At 42.6% G+C, this 19,010-nt stretch overlaps 1 protein-coding gene across 50 annotated transcripts in view; it reads left to right on the top strand.

Annotated features, from left to right (window-relative positions):
• The window catches only part of EPB41L3 (erythrocyte membrane protein band 4.1 like 3), a 904,669-nt gene that overhangs the window by 367,469 nt on the left and 518,190 nt on the right, over positions 1 to 19,010 (top strand). The gene's annotated exons all lie outside the window — the stretch shown is intronic.

A 19,010-nucleotide genomic window follows, 5' to 3' on the forward strand; every position in this document is an offset into this window, starting at 1 on the left:
ACCCATTGGGGCCTCCCCTCCCCAGGGCGCGGCCTCTCGAGAGAGGCAGAACAGGGGGAAACGGGGGGGGGGAGGCTCCGACGGGTGGCCACTAGAGGGCTGCCCTGCTGATGTCCCCCTGCGTGGGACGCGGGCAGCGGCATACCACTAATCATATAAGATAAGTTCCATGAGCAATCTTGGCCAGTTTTTAGTTCAAGGCAAATTATTGTCTTCCCAAACGAATACATCCTAAACCAATATGAAGACAAATCGTTGGGTGCCACGGGAATAAATTAAATCCGGAGTTTGATTTAATAAACAGAGATGCCGGGAGATGGAAGGCTGAGGGCTGCTGCTCTCTCAAAGGAGCGTTCCCCGGGTAACCGGAGAGGCCTTCTTGCTGACAGCATAAAGCCAAGGCTGCAGTAACAGACAAAATACGGCTATTCGTTACTTTCCTTCGGCGTGCCTCTTTGCGTCCTTGTTTGCAAAAAGGAATCCGCATTTCTGCAGTTACCAGCGTTGCCAGGGCATTGTGCTGCACTTGTGAAGTGGCTGTGATGTTCGACGGGCTGGGAGAGGCCACAAGATGGCGGACACGCCAGGGAAATGTGATTGCTAATTTCTTCGCAGTGTTTATGCTCTGGAGATGTTGTGGATTCTAGCATGGGAAAAATGTGTAAAATAAGTGTGCTTTTTTCTACCAGCAACAGCTGCTTATCGAGTGTGCTAATTAAATTTCAAGCTTGTAATGAACCATCTCTGCTGAAATTTATATTTACCTTCTAACATAGTTAATTTGGTAGGGCGATGCGGTCCACGAGTTAGAAAAGCTGAAACGCATTAATTGTGCATTTGTCAACTAACTGCACTTGCGGAATCCTTACCTTTGATCAACGTCATTCATACTTTCATCAGGCTCGTCATTTCAGTCACCACACATTTATGAGCAATAGAGCTCGTATTGAGGTAAAAAAAAGTTTGTGATGTGTGGTGCTTCTAGCCTAAAAGGCCTGTTGAACGTATGGTTGTGAGATGTTGGAAACCAGACTCATGGCTTGGGTATGCTTTCCAGTATGCAGGAGGCTTTCGTTTTTTAAATGCACTCCTTTTTATTTAGGTGTGCTCTGTAGAGAGCTTTAATTATTTTGCGGCCTCATGTAATAAAAAAAATCAATAAAAAAATGCATACATGGACGACTTTGGTTCAGCCCTTTTCACCCACACGGGGGTCAGCCCACTTCACCCATTGGTTCTTCGTGCACCGTAGCTCACAGCATTTGGCTGACTACATGTTCACATCACCCTAAAAGCAGTGCTCTTCGGTGCCAAGTCTCATCATTTACTTTGCCAATGCTTTTTTTCTTTAAATTATTTACTCTTTTTTCTCATCCTTGTATTTTGTTACCATGCCTTCAGGTTGGATTATTTGAAAATCAATGGTGCATTTTCTTTGCCCTAGAAACAATTATATTTTCCTGTGATGTGCAATAACACTTAAAATGGTTCTAAGCGTGTTCTAAGTGCAGCTGACTTCTAGGAGGTGTACTGATGTATTAACATCCTGTCTGATGGTTAATTGTTTTTATATTTCCAAATTTTATTGCAAGCTTGTGGTTGCCACGTTAGACAACAACGTGTTTATTTCTTTGTTTGTGGACTAATCTAGCAATAATAGTTTTAAAATGCCAATTGCACCAGCTTTCCACAGGGAGACGTAATGGCTTTCCCAGTGCTTGTTCCAAAATGCTAACTATGTTTACATCCTTCGATTGGGGTCTACTGTTAGGTGCCATGAGCATCACCTCTTCACCAGGGCTGTCAGTTGAGTTTGTGCAAGGCAGGGAAGTAAGCTGTAACAGCACCAGCGCCTGCCACTGCATGCTCAGTCCTCCAGGAGCTAGTGAGTCCCTGTGCCTTCATTCCTGTTTATCGAGTTGGTTGAGACTGCGATGGTACCAAGGCAACGGATACTGTGCCGCTGTTACAGCATGCGGCTCTTTGGAGTCCTGTCTTTGTGTGATGCTGGTTGGCCTGTGGTGGGACCTATGGCTTTCGATTCCACCTGCGCATGCGCTGCAGGGGTTCAGCAGCAGACCTAGACTCCCTCCCCTCGGAGCTGCTAGCAAGGCTAGTCTTTACTGTCCAAGCCTTTGCCTGCTCTATTCTCTCTCATCTACGCAACGCTCATGTAATCGATCAATGGTTTGGTAGTCCTGAGTTAGTAGTGGTGCCCAGGGCTTTAAGTGGGATGAAAACACTAGGGGGTCCCTCAAAGGGGCGTGACCGATGTTCCTAAGGGCGTGTCTTAAAAACACGTAAGGTAAAAATCAGTGCTTAGCATAGTGTGCTGCCCGACTTGTATTTTGCTGTTTCTGTCATTGCATCCAGGTATCTGATACAACAAGTAACATCATACCTGCAAGAAGTCAGGAATATTGGCTTTTTCAATGATTGCTAGTTGAATAAGATAAATAAGCAGCAACTATGACTTGTATATAATATTGAAAAAGCTTCCACTTAAAGCCCTGGTGACACCACGACAATGTTGCTGCTCCTGAGTTTCAAAAAGAGAGGAAAATCCAGAGAAAAAATGACTCTCTTTAAAGTGTTTCCCTTCCCCTATGAAGCTCACCTGGCATGACGTCCACTAGTGAGAAGTGATCAGTGTGAGCACGCGCCCATCGTGCCTGCTGTCACTGCAGTCCGGAAAAAACCGGACCGCCTGTGCCAAGGCACAAAACAGAGCCCGATAGAGACCCGTTTCAAGGCCCCCTTTAAAAAGCTGCAGGTGCTCAGCACCGGTAAGACCCGGCCCAGTTAAAGCCCTGGTGGTGCCTGCATCACATCTATCTACCCATTAGTAGCTACTGATTCATTTACCTATCATGAGTGATGGCCTTTGTCTTAGTGTTTATTGTAGAATGCTCTTTAGATCTGTCCAAGGCGGCAAGGTCTCTTGGTTCAAGAGAGCGTTCTGTCTAGGATCATATAAAGGAGCTTGAATGCATTTCATATACTGTATGTTTTTTTCTTCTCGGCCTCACAGTTTGCATCTCTCACCTTAATCCTAAACTCCTGCATACATTTTTTGAAACAAAGTTCCTTTGGTCACTCCTGAATCTGAAGTCTATCCAGATCCGAGCATTTTTTAACTGTTTTATACTTTTATACTTCCAAAGTCAGTAGCACCGTAAGATTCGGTGGCCATCATTGTATAAAACAATGTTCTAAAACGATTTACATAAAATTGCGATAAAAATAACTCACTTTTCTAATAAAAAAACAAAGAGAGAGTCATTCTTTGCACCGTGAAAGTGTGATACTGTTGCTTCTTGCTGTGTTTTAAGCGCACTTCAGTCTGTGCGTACCCAAGGTGACTTAACCTGCATAGTTTTCCAGGTGAGTCAACTGGGGTGTTTGCATGAGGAGAGTGTTAAAGTGAGGGATAGAGTGACGAGGAGGCATTATGAACGCGGTCAAAGAATGACAGCAAAAAAGGTACCACAGCTAAGCATCCAGTTACCTTTGTCCAACATATGAGTCCTGTAACTTAGCAAATAGGGCTCCAACTTGACAGCCCGCACATGGGGTCTGGACTAAGTAGTCTACAAATTTGATTAGAAGTCCATTGAGGGCCACAGCGCGCCCTACCACATTTCTTAGGAGGACCTGTGAATAAGCACAATTGTTGGTTTGGAGCAGGCTTCTATGTGTGACTCCTGCCAGCAAGAATGAATAATGCCTTTAGTGTCAATCAAGTGCCCAAGATGGTTTAGTTGATCTGTCTTTTGAAAGAAGGGGATTTCCTGGCTGGCAGTACGCCATTCACGTACGCCATTATTTTGTTGTCAAAAACACATTAAATCTCAATCTGTACTGCTGTTGCTTTTCATTTGGGTTGGGTTCATCTTCGCACAAATTACCAAGGTGTTACTTCGAAGATTGAAATCCAACTGCCCTGAACGAATACATCACTAAAGACTAGGAGAACTTTTCCTTTTCTGCCATTAACAGGAACAAGCAGAATTGCCCCCCCCCGTTCACCCTTGTCCCTGCAAGTCATAATACAGGGGACACAGCATCATGTTTCCATTTGGCCCACTGGAGAGGAAGCACACGAGCACCATCGGGCCTTTCAGTAGAGCATCACAAGCAGATTGGACATGCCCTCGCCTCCGTTAACATTCCTTTTGTCCCATGAACTGGCTTATCTGACCCTTCTTCTGAATTCCTTCCATTTTAGATGGGTCTAGACCTCCGTTTATTCCAGCTTTCATTTCATAATGGCGGTGCTATGCTAGACTCCAATTATTGTCTTGGTTTGTAGCGTCTGGCAATAGACAGGAGCAGGTTAATGATACATGGCATTCTAACGAAATCCATACTATTGATTATCCACGACAGATCCACAGCATATCTTGGGTTTGTGCATTGCTTAATTGACCCAATTATGTTACAGGTAAAGCGGCTACATTTGCGGCTTACAATCTGAGATGCATGGAATTATGGCACCACCATGTGCTCTGCTGTAAGTATTACAGCGAGGCCAGACGCATTGATAATGCCAATACTTATTAATTTTCACAATTGTTTAGTGGTACCCCCTCCCCTCCCCCCCATTAGGGTGGAGGAGCATCGCCCCCTGCTGCCAGTGCAACAAACGGGGAGAATAAAATGGAATTAAAAGAAATTGCCATTTTTCCTTCACTGCTCTCAGCCGAGCAGTGTTTGGGGGCAGGGCATTGTTGCTGACTGGCAGCAGGGGAGTGGTGCTCTCTCCACCTGTTTACACTGCGCATGTCATTTTGGCAGATTGTGCTGCAACAGCCAGCCTGATATGCACAGTGTAAACATCTCCACCTAGCTTTCTTAGACAGCTGGGTGGAGAGCAGCCGCAGGAGGAACCCAGTGCTGCTGGAGCGTCAAGGCCGCCCGATCTAGCCAATCCTCATGCTGGTCATCTGCACATGAGAGAAGCACAGGATTTAAAGAGGAACTGGCTGAGGCTCTATGAGATGCTGTCATGCTGACAGTACTCAAGACAAGGACGAGCAGCATGGGGGAGTACATTTTTCATTGTATTTTTATCTTTTTGGTCCACTGACAGGCACTGTGAGAAACTCGCATCGCCTTCAGCCTTAATTCCACAGCTCCCAGGCACGGCCCGTTATAAAACCTGTTAACAAGTCATGATTGAGAGCTTTGGAATGTGAGCCTATAGGCATTGTGATTTATTACAGTGCCTGCCACTGGGTTTGGCACTCTGCTGGACGACCCTCCACTATTGAGGGTCACCGTCCGCCACTGCAGTTGTTATTATTCTATGGCGCATTATTTGCCAGACACAGGGGGCAAGGCTTCACACAGTATTAGGTTGTGTGATAACTGGACACCTATCTGCAAGGTTGCCTTCAATCATGTTTTGGAGTTAAAAGATTGAGATGGGTGATCTTTCTCCACTCCTGATCATTCTAATAAAATTGTGAAAGCATCCTTGGTCCCGCCAGCTGGGTGGTGAACTGAGGTAAGGGATTCTTTAGTCTTCTTGAGACGAAAAAACTGAAGTTATTATTTCCTTTACTGTCACCTGAATTACCTGAAAAGCATTTGCTCTAAAGCATGAATAGAATGGTGGCAGTCATGTGAACATGCATTGGCGCAGTCAGTCGTCTTGACTTTTGCAAGCTGGTGAGATTTTGTTGTTGTTTGTATTCCAAGCATATGCCTCAAATAAGGTAAAACATTACATTAATGGAGACCTCGTAAATGTGGCCACATTACACCTGCAATAAAAAATGGAAATAAAAAAATTAACCATATCATATAATTTTATTAGAACAGTATGAGTGCTTTATAGCAGCAAGGTGTACTTTGAACAGGTATAGAATTTATTTGGGGTGAATGCTCATCGCAAGAAAATATGTTTCTTACTGGTGCAAAGAAAAGCCTTACTGTACCCTGAAAACATAGTTCAAACACACAAGGATGACTAAAAAATGAAAAAGGATAGAAGGAAAAAAAGCATTGGCAAAGTAAAGTATTGGCCGGGGCCACATGAAGTATGCAATTTTACAGCAGCTAAGTTTTCTGCATAATTATTTATTTGTAGTAATTGCATGATATCCATTACCTGAAGCATAATCTGCATAGTTTAACAAAAAAGTGTTTCTAGCTCAAATGGGTCAATAATTATAAAAAATGTGCCAACACCTGTTTCCGCGTTGTGGTAGGCCCTTCACAAGGTGACCAGTGACTTTTCTACTGCTTGTTGCTGTATTTGGGTGTCAAACTGGTACTAATGAGGTGGAACCTTCACCCAGATAGTGTTAACGCGTATAAATGACAAAATCATTAGGTAGTACTATCCCCAAGTCACCGCATAATTGGCATTTTCTTGCCGAATAATATGGTCCTCCCATTCTGCATAGTTTGGCCTGACCCACTACGCTTTGCCTTATGTCGTGGTGGGCAGAATCAAAATGGGAGTGGCAGTTGTACAGCCAGTGGACGAAGAGGGTTCACCCAAAACCTCTCTATGTAAGGATATACATGTATGTATTTTTTTTTAATTATTGCATGAGTCTGGTAGGGCAGCAAAACATTCTCTACCTCAGACCTAAATAGGTTGTATGAATGTGGTTTTGTTAGTTGCAGGATCGACACTCAGTCTAAGGTTTTCCTAGGCAAGTATGTCTGTGTTTCCTCACAGCTGCCTGTGTAGTTCTTTGAAGCGAAGAGTCAAGGTGCTCACATTATCTGCTTATTCGTTTCCTCATGAAGAGGCCAAGTACCTGGATTCTGATTAAAGGTGCTGTCCCATCATTTCCCTCGCACCTGCAGCAGACTAATGCAGATACCATGTAAGCAAGATCTATTCATAAAATACATGCTCGTTTTTCCAGTTCTAGAAACATTTTCATCCCCCCATAGATGAAGGAACTGAAATCCAAGCCAATATTGAGGGCAAGCAAGCAGGTTTCTTCACTTTATCTCATCCATGGGGCATGTTTGTGCTGCCGGCAGAGACACAACTTTGGGTGTATGCAGAAAAAGGCAGAGATTGGTCCTCCTGTTTGTTCTGTCAAACTAGGGATAAGTTACTATACTGTCTATCTGATGTAAAATAGTGATTTACATCTACTGACAATCAACACACGAAATGCACGAGGGGTGCAGTGAACCATGTTCCTTGCCATAATGTCCACAGATTGCTCGTTTGAGGATTTCATAGCACCTAGGCTGCAAGTTTTAAGGCAAATTGCTGCAGGGTTTTGAGGTTTCTTTATCTGCCAAAGTAGACCCTCTAACTAAATGTGAAGGTCTAGTATGCAGAGTTCTAACAAGACATTTGAATGTTCTGGCTCTCCACCAGGTTTGCAACCTTTCTACTTCTTGCATTAATGCCCATTTCTAAGGTTGTGTAACTTCCATTGGCACAGTCTCATAGGTATATTTTATAAGGCAGTTGAGTTGGCTTTTCATGCTTTTTGTAAGAACTACTACATAGAAATGTGCACAATAATGCATCATTTGGCAAAGGTCTCCTGAAGGCTGTTTCTATAAGAATTTTGTGTAGACTACCCACATTTGTTCCCATTAAGATTTCTCATCTTTATCTCCTCAAAAGCCATCCACTGATCTGGTATATCTATCTTAAGTACAGACATGGTGAACAATGACTCAGGTGTAGTGTGCCAGCAGATTCTGTATCACACTTGCATCTTCCATTTTGATGATTTTAATTTTGGTGTGTGTAGCATGTTCCTGTACAAAAGCCTGCAGTGGACTATCTTTTGAGTTTGAAGAAAGGGTTTATGAGATTACCAGAAAAAGGCTCTCCACTTCTGCAAGCATACATTTTTTCAACTTACACTTCTGATTCAAAGCAAGCGCTCCTTATGATAACTGGAGTCACACAAATCACAATCTTATTGACAACACCTAGCTTAGGTATTTAAAGATTTGACAAAAAATGGACTAAGGCACCAGCAGATAATAATTTACCCAAGATCATACACTTGGCATAGTATGGAAACATTAATGGGAACCAATATGTTCTCATTTCAATGCCAGCATTGTGGCCAGATCACCTCTCCTCTCCTCCTGCGTATGATTACTCTCCTACATGTATTTACTCTCAAGGCCAGCCAATATTGGGGATGATTCACAAAATCATTTATGAGTATTGGAAGTAGTACTATGGTAGTCATCTTTAATTGTGAATTGTTCCCAAAACATCTCATTCAATATAGGTAAAAGTGCATATCAGGCAGACTCCTTTCTGTTTGTGCTTACTGTATAAGATTATTCCTAAATATTCACATAACACATGAGCACTTGTGATCATGCATGCGTGTGCCTACAAAATGACACATCATTGCATGCAATGTATTGGCTTTGCCAATGCTTGTTTTACTAGAATGTTTGATACACGTTTTCTGCCAGTATGAGGTTTCTAAAATTGGAGCACTAACAAACTTATGTCGAAAGAGAAGTAGGTCAAGTAGGGAACTCTGGATAAGAACCACGATCTTCTAGTTCCAACGTTATTCACATCTCCTCTTGTCCTTCTCTCTATTTTTTTTTCCTTCCGATTATTACCCTTCACGCTCCTGCATGCACCTCATTTCTCTTCCGCCCGTTATTATTTTTTCATGCCCTACCAATATTTCCTCGCCTCCATTTCCTGTTCATCTGCTCTCCTGCCTTTCTTGCTCCTTCCCTCTTTCGTCTCCCTGTTCTTGCACACCGCTGTCACTCCTCATTCTGCAAGACATTGAGAAATGAGTTAGTTTTCTAAAACATATCTCTAACTTAACAAAGTGTCTTCTCTGTTTATGCACCTGCGGCAGCGATGAATATGTAATTATTTGTGTCACTGGATTAGATTCTGGTGGAGCATTTTAGACTTTCACCGTTCCGCAGTCAATACAATACAGACAGCTGTCTTGGACAATTAAAGTACCACTTTTTGGTAATTTCTTCGAGATTAGTGCACAGATTTCCATCATATTTATGCATTCAGTATTGTTTACTTAGTGGAAACCTGCATGACTGCATTTTACATATCTGAGTTTCTCAATGAGATCTCCAGTGCTCCTAGGATTGTTTGTGGATCTCAGAAAAGTCTTAAAGTTACTCCAAAGCGAGGCGAAGTACTGCTGGAGCAATGTTTGGAATTCCAAAGCCAGAGGTTTGTGATTCAGAGCCTAGAGTTGTATTGTGTTCATGATTTCCCTCGTAGTAATATGGCCTACTGTTGCTAGTTACATCCTGCCAGACGACGTCACAGCAGTGGCAAAGAAAAGTTAATAAGTGTAGCTTGAACGGGGTTGAGGAGGAGGTACAGTCATGAAACCTCTCTTGGCTTTCCTTAAATCCCAGACTAATTAGCACTTTTCACAAAGTGTCCCCAGTAGATGCTTTTAGGGACCAAGGTGATAAAATCCAACTGATCAGTCGTTTGTCTCTGAGCTTTGAAATGTTTTTTTCCAAATCCAATTTTTATAATTGATTTCGAATTTTTTTGCAATCTTTCATTTGTTTGATGAAAAAATTGCCTGTGATATCGAGTAATTTCTAATGCCGTGTAACCAAAACCAGATGGTTAAGCGCCACCAAGGAAGACAACCATATGAAAAATACTCTTATGTTCATTAACTCGTGCACGTGGAATGAATGACACCTAATGAGGACAAGCATTGGCATAGCCAATAGGTCTCGCCTTTGGGACCTTGTAAGTGTTTAGCCATGCAACAGTTGTTGTTGCACCAAAGAAATTGTGCTGCATAAATAAATACTTATAAGGTCCCAAAAGCGAGACCTATTGGCTATGCCAATCCTTGTTCTTTGTAAAGAAATAGATGCTTGTTTCTATTTCTTTACTTTTGCTATAATCGCGGGACCAGCGCTTTATTTTTAACATTAAAAGTAAAGCGCCGGTGCCGCGATTATACCAAAGGTAAAGAAATAGAAACAAGCATCTATTTCTTTACTTTTGCTATAATCGCGGCACCGGCGCTTTACTTTTAACATTAAAAGTAAAATGTAAAGTGCTGGTGCCGCGATTAAAGCAAAAGTAAAGAGATAGAAACAAGCATCTATTTCTTTACAAAGAAAAAAGCTGGGGGGAAAAATGCTACCGCCGGCCACAGCCTGCAGTGCAAGCGCGCGCCCGCGCATATGCACTGCATGCTGTAGCCGGCGGTAGCATTTTTTTAAGCCCTCCTTACTTAAGGTCTCCGCCAGACCAGCGCAAGCGCTGGGTCAGGCTCGACCTAAAAAAGCACCCATGATATAATCCATTCATTTCCTCCTATAAGAAGGACACCCCATTTTCAATCCGATTTTCATGTATTTCACTACATTGTTTATGAATGTAAGATTTTCTTTGTGACTCAGTAGGTGTTTTTCGATAAGTTGCGCTTGCAGTTTCTAAATTTACTGGATATGTGTGCCTCCAATCTGCGTCGTTATGCAGGAGCGCTGTTTGTGACCCGTCATTTTTAGGTCGAGGACTATCCGGTCTGCCGAAGGCAGAAACGGAAGTCGGAGATTTAATGTTTCTGAGAGTGTCTCCTTAGCCCGCCTCTCTTTTTGCCTCTCCTCCATTGGCTGGCTTCCTAAACGGAGGCCAGCCATTGGAGGAGAGAGCCGTCCCTCCAAATAGGCTCCGTCTTTTTCAGATTCGGGGGCGTGTTCTTGCTGTTCTTTCTACTTTTTAGCCACGCCCTTTCTCAGGCGTGTTATTCTCTCCTCCAGCCAATGGCAAGAGGAGAGAAAAAGAAATACGCCCCCGAATCTGAAAACGCTACTGCGTTTCTCCGAGGCATTTCTGCTTTGCCTCGGAGAAAGGCAGTGGTGTGCTTGTTCTAAGGCTCTCTGGAAGCGAACAACAGTTTAATTAAGCGCTGACGTAAACACGTTGCGGCGCACTTTCCCCTGCAGCATTTTATCACATTAGAATTGATCAGAATTGTTGCCTTGGGCTGACTTGAGCAGCCATACATCTGGAGCACCATTTGTGCAAGCTGCCGAGGAGCTCTCCGCGTGCACTGTGCCGCACCCTCTCCTCCTCCGATCTCCGCCCACCTCTCTCTGTCTCGCTCGCTCCCACCCCTCTCTCGTTCTGCTTCCTTCATAAACACTCCCTTTTTTCCCTCTACTGCCTCCGAATTTCACCTCACTCTTTCTCACTGGCCCGCTCCCTTCCCACTCCGTTTGCCTTTAATTTTTTTTTACTCTGCCTCAGCCTTTCTCTCAATCTTACACCCCCTTGACCCGTCTCTTTCGTCCCTCCATGCCTGTCTGTACCCTCCCCCCATCAGTGACTATCTCACCTTCTGACTTTATCGGATCCCCTCTCTCCAAAGTCTCCCTTCTGTTTACCTCTCTTTTCCTCACTTTTTTCTCATCTCTCTCTTTATCTTTCTCGCTCTCTCTCTATTACACCCTTCCCCCCTTCTCGTCCTCATGCTGTTTTCCTATACCCTAGGCCTCGGTTACTCTCGCTTTCTTGCCGCCTCCCTCTATCAATTCGCACCCCCTCTCTCTCATCCTCTCCCCTCTCCCTGCATCTGTCTCCTCCTCCCCCCTTCTCGTGTCCTCTCGCCACCCTCCGGTCTCCCCTCTAGATTGAATTACCACACCGAGGACTCGTTTAATCTGCGTTTATACTTATGTTTACACAAGCCACGGACGGCCTCTTTGATGCGGTGCACGAAAACGTGGGACACACGTCAGCCCAGGCATGCGCCCCGTGTGTCGCTGGTAACACGAGAGGCTCGTGCAAGAACGGACTTGGAACATCACAGCAGGTGATATGTACAAGAATGTCTCGGCGCATATGATATTCCTGGGGGCGAGGGCGCCTTGCCAGGGCTCAGGGCAGACGCAGGAACCGCATAGCTTTTCATATACATGCTCCCAGGTGGGAAGGTAACGTGGGGCCATGTTTTAGATTCACACTGCGTTCGCAAACGAGCTACTAGTGTAGGAAAATGCTCATTACAAAAAAAATACATAACAGTTTGGTAAATTCCACATTTATGTAATGAATTTATCCCACAATTTACAGCGCAACCTACCCCTTTTTTTCTGACGACTAGTGCCACACTTCGTCGAGGCGGTGTGAAGAAAGATAGTTAAAATATTTAAGTAATATTTTCAGACAGGAGAGCGGAAAGTAAGTGGAAAATGAGCAAAACCTGTTTCAAAGATAACATTTTTAAAAACCGGTTGCGGAAACTTGCACTGAACATAAACCTCCACTCTGAATGCACATTATGCAGGCGATATTTATGTGTCTTGTATTGATTGGTATAATGGACATGACATCAGATGCCCTCTGATGACAGTACATTGCCCACATTACAGCTGAAATCGCAAGGAAAGGCATTGTTTCAAAGGAAAAAATATCGAAACTCGTAAAACAAATCAATAGCTGAAACTCACTACTGAATTGCATAAATGTTGTTTTAAGTGCCAACCATTATGTAATCTCCTTATGCCAGAGATCCAGCTATCATTTGCCTGGTACAGCCTTATAAAGCGTGATTCTGCAACCATTTGTCAGTGTCTCACGTATATATGTCCCTGGGTAGACTCAAATTACGAGTTTCAGTCTCATATAGCCCAATGTAGCCTATTATACCAAGGCACACCTTCACAAACCCAAATACAGCCCTATATGCTCAGGTACAGATGTCCTAGGCCAGATTCCACAGTGCTGGGCCAGGCGTAGACTTGATTCCTGGTCCAGGCTCAAATACCCGGATCCAGCCCCATATGTTAGTACCGTTACTCGAATACCCAAGTCTGGGCTCATAGTCAAGTGGGAGAATTTTAAAAGTAATCAGGACTCTATATTTTTCCCATTTACATATATTGAAAGAGAGGCAATTTCAGGCGTGAGACCACCCAAATGAAGATATTTTTGGCTTCAAAGATGATGATCGGGACTCTCCAACCTCAGTACCTCACAACATCACTCACTGTTTCTATCTCACTACGTCAGAAAATACCTCTCACTCACTAACTCACTAACTCACTCTTTCACTACCTCACTCTCTATCTACCTCACTCTCTCTCACTACATAACTCTCTATACATCACTACTCCCCTCTATCTATATCACTACCTCACTATCTCACTACTTCTCTCTCTAAAAAGATCACTACCTCACTCTCTCACTACCTCACTCTCTAGATCACAACTTCACTCTCTCTCTAACTCACTACATCACTCACTCTCTATCTCTCTACCTCACTCTTTCTATCTCACTAACTCACTTTCACTCTCTCTTTCACTACCTCTCTCTCTATCTCACTACATCACAACATCACTCTATGCTTATATATCACTACCTCACAACATCCCTCTCCCTCACTACCTCACTCTTTCACTAACTCACTCTCTCTATCTCACTACCTCACTCTCTATCTACCTCACTCTCTCTCACTACCTCACTCTCTATTTCAATACCTCACTCTCTCTCTCTATCCCACTACCTCACTCTCTCTCTGCTAATGCAATAGGTATCACATATGCAAAAAAAAGCTAATGCCAATAGAAATGACAATGCCATTTATTTAGGGATACAAAAATAATAAAAAATAATGAGCAATACCAATAGCTCTACCTATAATATTGCCGAGACCGTTGCATTGTAAATGCTTGTTTAACTTCTTAATCATTGTCGGGCTTTAATAGAAAAATGAACACAGCTGTGTGCTCTGCCTATCAGTTTTGGAATTTAATCATTTGTGCATTAAATAAGGCGCCTTTCTTTTTTGTTTTCAAAGGTCAGAAAGAGATAGTTACCTCACAGAGGATTGAGTGTTTGGCAAATTCATTGCAGTGGACTACCTTTCTTGTTTCTTTGACATTTACGTTCCTTACATTAATAAAGTTGTCCTAAGGTTCTTTTTTTAACTATTCTCCTGTTTTGTTGCTGTCCTTATTCAGCAAGTTGTGCAGGAAAACCCACTGGATGTGTTTTTGGAATGTGTTTTTTTATATATACACGCGCTGTCTCTTTCTCTCTCACTCTGTGTCTAAGACTGACTGTCTCTAGCTCAGTGCGTCTACGACTGACTGTCTCTCTTTTATTAGACGCGTCGTGATTGTTCGCTTCCATGCCTGCACATATTCCAGCGGTAGGACCAGAGTCATTCAAGGGAATGACACGTTCGACTTTATTCAGGCAGGAGCATCGACATTAAACACCTGCAGCTTGCAGATAAGGGCGCTGCCTTGTGTACATTGACATTAGGGCTCATTTTTGAAGGAATTGACAGACTGACTGATAAGAAATTATTGCCTTTCATGATGTCTGCAGAATCTGATATGATTTCCCTCTGCTGGAGTCTGACTGAGAAATAGCCGACCTCTACTGTTGTTCTCGCCTGCTGCTTGCTAATTCGGATGTCCACCAAATATTACACAGAAAATGCGAATTATTTTACAAACGTGACAGTCAATCAAAATAGGAGACCTTTGGAAGTGGGGGAGCATGACTGGAGTGTATGAAAAGATGGCGTTTGCGATCTTCACTGCATAAGTATGTCTGTGTGACTTTTGGTTGAAGTCTGTATTGCATAGACATTGGAGGTGGAGACGAATTGATTGTGCAAGTTTGGTTTGTCAGCATTGCAGATGTGCAGCCTTCAAGAGGCGGGGAGTGCTTGAATATGCAGGGTCGGGTTCACACACAGAAACTTACACTTTTGTGTAAGTTTAAGTTATTGCTATTCACATAGGTATTTTATTAGTAGTAGAAGTGTCTTTACGACTACAGAGTCTCCCCACATAAAAAGATAGCACAGTCGGCAGTCATAAAGATACTACTAGTAAAATACTTTTGCAAATTAAAAAAAATCGTAAACTTAACACAAAATGTAAGTTTCCCTTTGTGAATAAGGCCCACGGTGTTTCAGAGTATTATGCATGCTAATGTGGACGCTACAGTCACAGCACCGCCCTGCCATGTCCTATCTTTGATTGGCAGCACGCTGTCATTGAGTTAAGCATAGGTTGTTAGTTGGAGCACAGTGGAGCATCTCCCCTGTACACGTCTGTTTAGCATGGAGGATCATAAAATGTAAGGGAAGGAGTTGGAAACAGAGCTGATATTATTTGAGTAGATGCCACTTAATGGCCGTCTTTGATGGGGGAAAGCCGTGCAACTTTTGAGCTTTTCTAGGATAGCGTTGTCTTGCCTCTCACTCTCTGTACTGTTTCCATGTAATCAAGATGATTATGGGGAACTGAGAAAATATCTTTTGAAAAGATTTGCTCTTTTGTTTACTTTAGTGTCTATCCCATAATATGGCATGGGCACCTCCTCTTTGTTTCCTAATTGCACAGTGGTTTGGAGTTGTTGGTTCAGTTGCGGTCTTTAATGCACAGATTAGTTTAAGACTGCAAATGCAGTACTTTAATAACAAAAGAGCAATTTCAATACTAATTTCAGCATCCTTCAAAGTAAATTATTGCTGATTGAACCCGGCTAGGCATCAGAGTGAGACGGAATAGATCAAAACATTGGAGGCCCCGCCTCTGGAGATGAATGACATGCATTCATGAAGGTAATGTATTTTGACCAATATGTGGAGACCTCGATCGAAGTACAAAAGTGTCGGGTCCATACCATTCCTCAGTGCTTTAGGATGAAATCAGAAATTACTAAATTAACCTCATTGAGTGTGTTCCGGCACTAGTAGGGTATGAAAAGATATTCTCCCGTGTACCATTTTGTCCAACCACAGCATAACCTTCGTGGCAGATACCATAAAAACCTTTTAAAATAAAGCGTTTTCTCTGACGAAATTGAAACAAGTAACAAGGGAGAACTGAGAAGGCAGAAAGGTAATCCCACAACTAGAGACGTGTGCCAGAAGTTCCTTTTTAAACTGATGAAATAAGACACCTCCCATAAAAGGACTTCATTACTGTAGGTTTCCAACTTGTAATAAATATAAAAATATTTTAAATACAGTTGTTTGTCAAACAGCGGCAGTTGTTGAAGCCTGTTCATCAATAAAGAGTGGCCAATAGCAGAAAATGTTTCGAAATAACAAAATAATAACTGTGACAATTAAGCTTATAAAAATATTAGTAGTAATAATGGTCATATCACCTGCATCTAGGCGCATCTCCTACTGTGGACCTCTGCCTTGTGCATCAGGTAACCCCGGGCCAATGCTAAAACGTCATGCACCTTAAACTTCAAACCTATCTGCCGAGAAAGAAGCAGAAGTCAAAGGCCGCAACTTAATGACATTTCAATGCACCAAAAGACTTGCATGCATGGTGCAACTTGTGTGGTGTAGACCACTGAGCAGTGGGACGTCTGCAATTTAATAAGGAAGCTCGCGACTCACTTCAAATTCTGAAGAGTGATAAAGACGTTGCAGTTCCATCACTCTTCCTGCGTGAACCTAGTTATACTTTTATTGACCGGCAGGACCTTGACTAGTACTGGAGCATTTTAAGCAGGATCACTTGCATCGTGAAGCCCCATTACAGGAATTCTAAAACGTATGTGTGAGAAAGTTCTAATGCCCAAAGATTGATCCAGTAAAGGTGTTGACTCTAAACTCCATTGGGATACAAACACACCTACTTCACGTGCCTAGTTCATAACAACACGAAGGGAGCACCCCTCAGTTCCTCATGCACAGCACCTAAATCTTTCCACATTGGTCACGCAACAACCGTAACACTCTACCAACCTAGTATGGAAACTCAGACTTGTAGAAAGTGTATAAGAATTGCACTGCTTTTTGGGGACCTTACGAGTGGTAGCAAGCGCTGCACGGACGCTCAGTGTGATACAATGAACCAGGTTGTTGCATTAAGATACTATAATTAAGTTACACTTTTCAACAGAATTAAAAGCATTGTTTATTTTTCTGTCGACAGACTTGCTAAAGTGGGGGACGCAACTGGTGTCATGGAATCCAAGACCCTGTTTGCATCTTGCCATAGAAACTTGTATTTTCATAAAGAAAGTTTAATTAGCAAGTGCACAGATTAGTTGTCCAGTACACAGTGAAAGCAAAGGGTCTCTGTCATCTATTGAACACAGTACAGCCAAATCTAATATTGGCCTCTTGAATTCTGAGTGAACGTTGTAGACATGGCTTTGACATTCCTTTCCCACAGATCTGCGCTCCAGGGTGTGTAGCCCTGAACTCCCATGTTATTCCTGTGACTTGGGGATTTTTGGATCATGTGAGATTATCCTTTTGCTTTTCTATCCATGTGCTCTCGGCTAAGCACATAATTTACTACTTACCTTGCAGCATTTGAGAAGTGCTCCTTTTACCTACTTTCTCATTGGTTAATCTCTTGATGCAGAAATTCACTTTTTTTATATATTACAACTAGTTTTACTTCTCCTTTTTTTCAATATACCATAATATGTACATTCTCCTTTCCCGCTTGCTCTCAGGACGTTGAATTGTTTCCTTTTCTGTTGCACTTCTTACCCTCATGTTCAGCGTTTCCCCTTTACCTTGCTATTCCTGTCTGTAAGTTTGTTCCATTTCAGACATTTTCAGTTTTTAGTACAGAGTGTTCACTGTCTCACTGACTCCGAAATTGCACCCAGTTATAAAGGAGGCTGAAACAGGTCAACAACAAAAATTAACATAAAAGTCCATAAATTGCCAAATTCCTACTAGAGCTGTGTAAAAGGTTTAAAAAGAATATATTGAGTCTGTGTATAATGTCTTAAAAGCATGTATAATTCTTTAAAAAAAGAGGCTCTGATGCACACAATAACACAGTACGCCACAATGACACTCACAGTCTAATTGATAGGTCTAAAATGGGCACTCTGTTTTAAAAGTAATGCAGTATTATAGTTATCGCTGTAAGTTGACACATTTATGAATTGACCAGTGATAGAGTTAATTCAGCATGAAAGGGAAAGGGGAGATGAATGATCAATACTGCAGGCATGTATTTTATGTAAAAAAGCACATTGCCGGTGCCGAAGATTTCTAATGTCCATGACAGTGAATGTAGACCTAACTGTAGGAACGAAATACCTCACATGTAAGGAAAGCTCTACAATCCTGCACTTGTTCAACTTAGAGAGCTCCATGATTTTCTTACATTTTCCAGGAGAGCACAGAATCTCTTAACTCATTGGTGGACTTATGTATTGCAGCAAATTCTTGTATTAGAGCCACAGACAATTTTCCAGTCTCCCAAGTGGAGAGGAGTGGCCCAGGCCACCTTAATGTACCCAATGAACTACCCCTTTAATATGCTCATACTTTTCACTAGGTGTTGCATGTTACTTGTGTGGTTTTATTTTTTTTACTTTTTGTTGATGGGTCACCAGTGTTTGGCTTTGGTGGTTCTTCAGTTTGACCTTCAAAATTGTAGGCCTTTTCAGTTTCTGTGGACATGACATTCACTATGCAGCTGCCCTTAGAGCCTTGGCTAAGACGTCGAGTGGTAGCCTGAGTGAAATGGAGACCACACACACAATTCCTGCACAACAATACTTTAGCTTTGATTTCCCTATGGTTTGGGCTGGACCTTGTTTAGCAACAGAGAGGCGTGGCTTGGAGTGTGTCAACGCTCTGTGGAATCCAGAATGGTACATTTGAAATCTGTCTTGCAAATCCCGCCAATAATGGCATCAAAAGTTCAAATGGTTTGTGCTGGCTGGGATTTCAACCTTCAGAGATGGTATATAATTTAGTTGGCTCTGACTTTCCATCAGTGCCCTCAAATTAGTTCCAAAAGAAGCTCAATTGCCCCAGCATAAGTATGCCTTCACAGCAACAAACAAGCCAGACCTTTGAAAACCAAAGGACACAGAGAAGCACTATTGTTTCAATCAGCTTTTTAGGTAGAGTTAATTGAACTGTTTGGTGGAAAAACGAATATGCCTCACCAGGACAAAAGAGCAAGCTCTAGCTAATGGAAACTCGTGTGGAGGTATATCTTGAGGCTCAGAACTTTGCAGCCGAGCTAGACAGAGTGGGACTTGAAGCATATGTTGG

Source organism: Triturus cristatus, chromosome 5_1 (assembly GCF_964204655.1).
Source record: "Triturus cristatus chromosome 5_1, aTriCri1.1, whole genome shotgun sequence".
In the NCBI taxonomy this organism is placed as follows: Eukaryota; Metazoa; Chordata; class Amphibia; order Caudata; family Salamandridae; genus Triturus; species Triturus cristatus.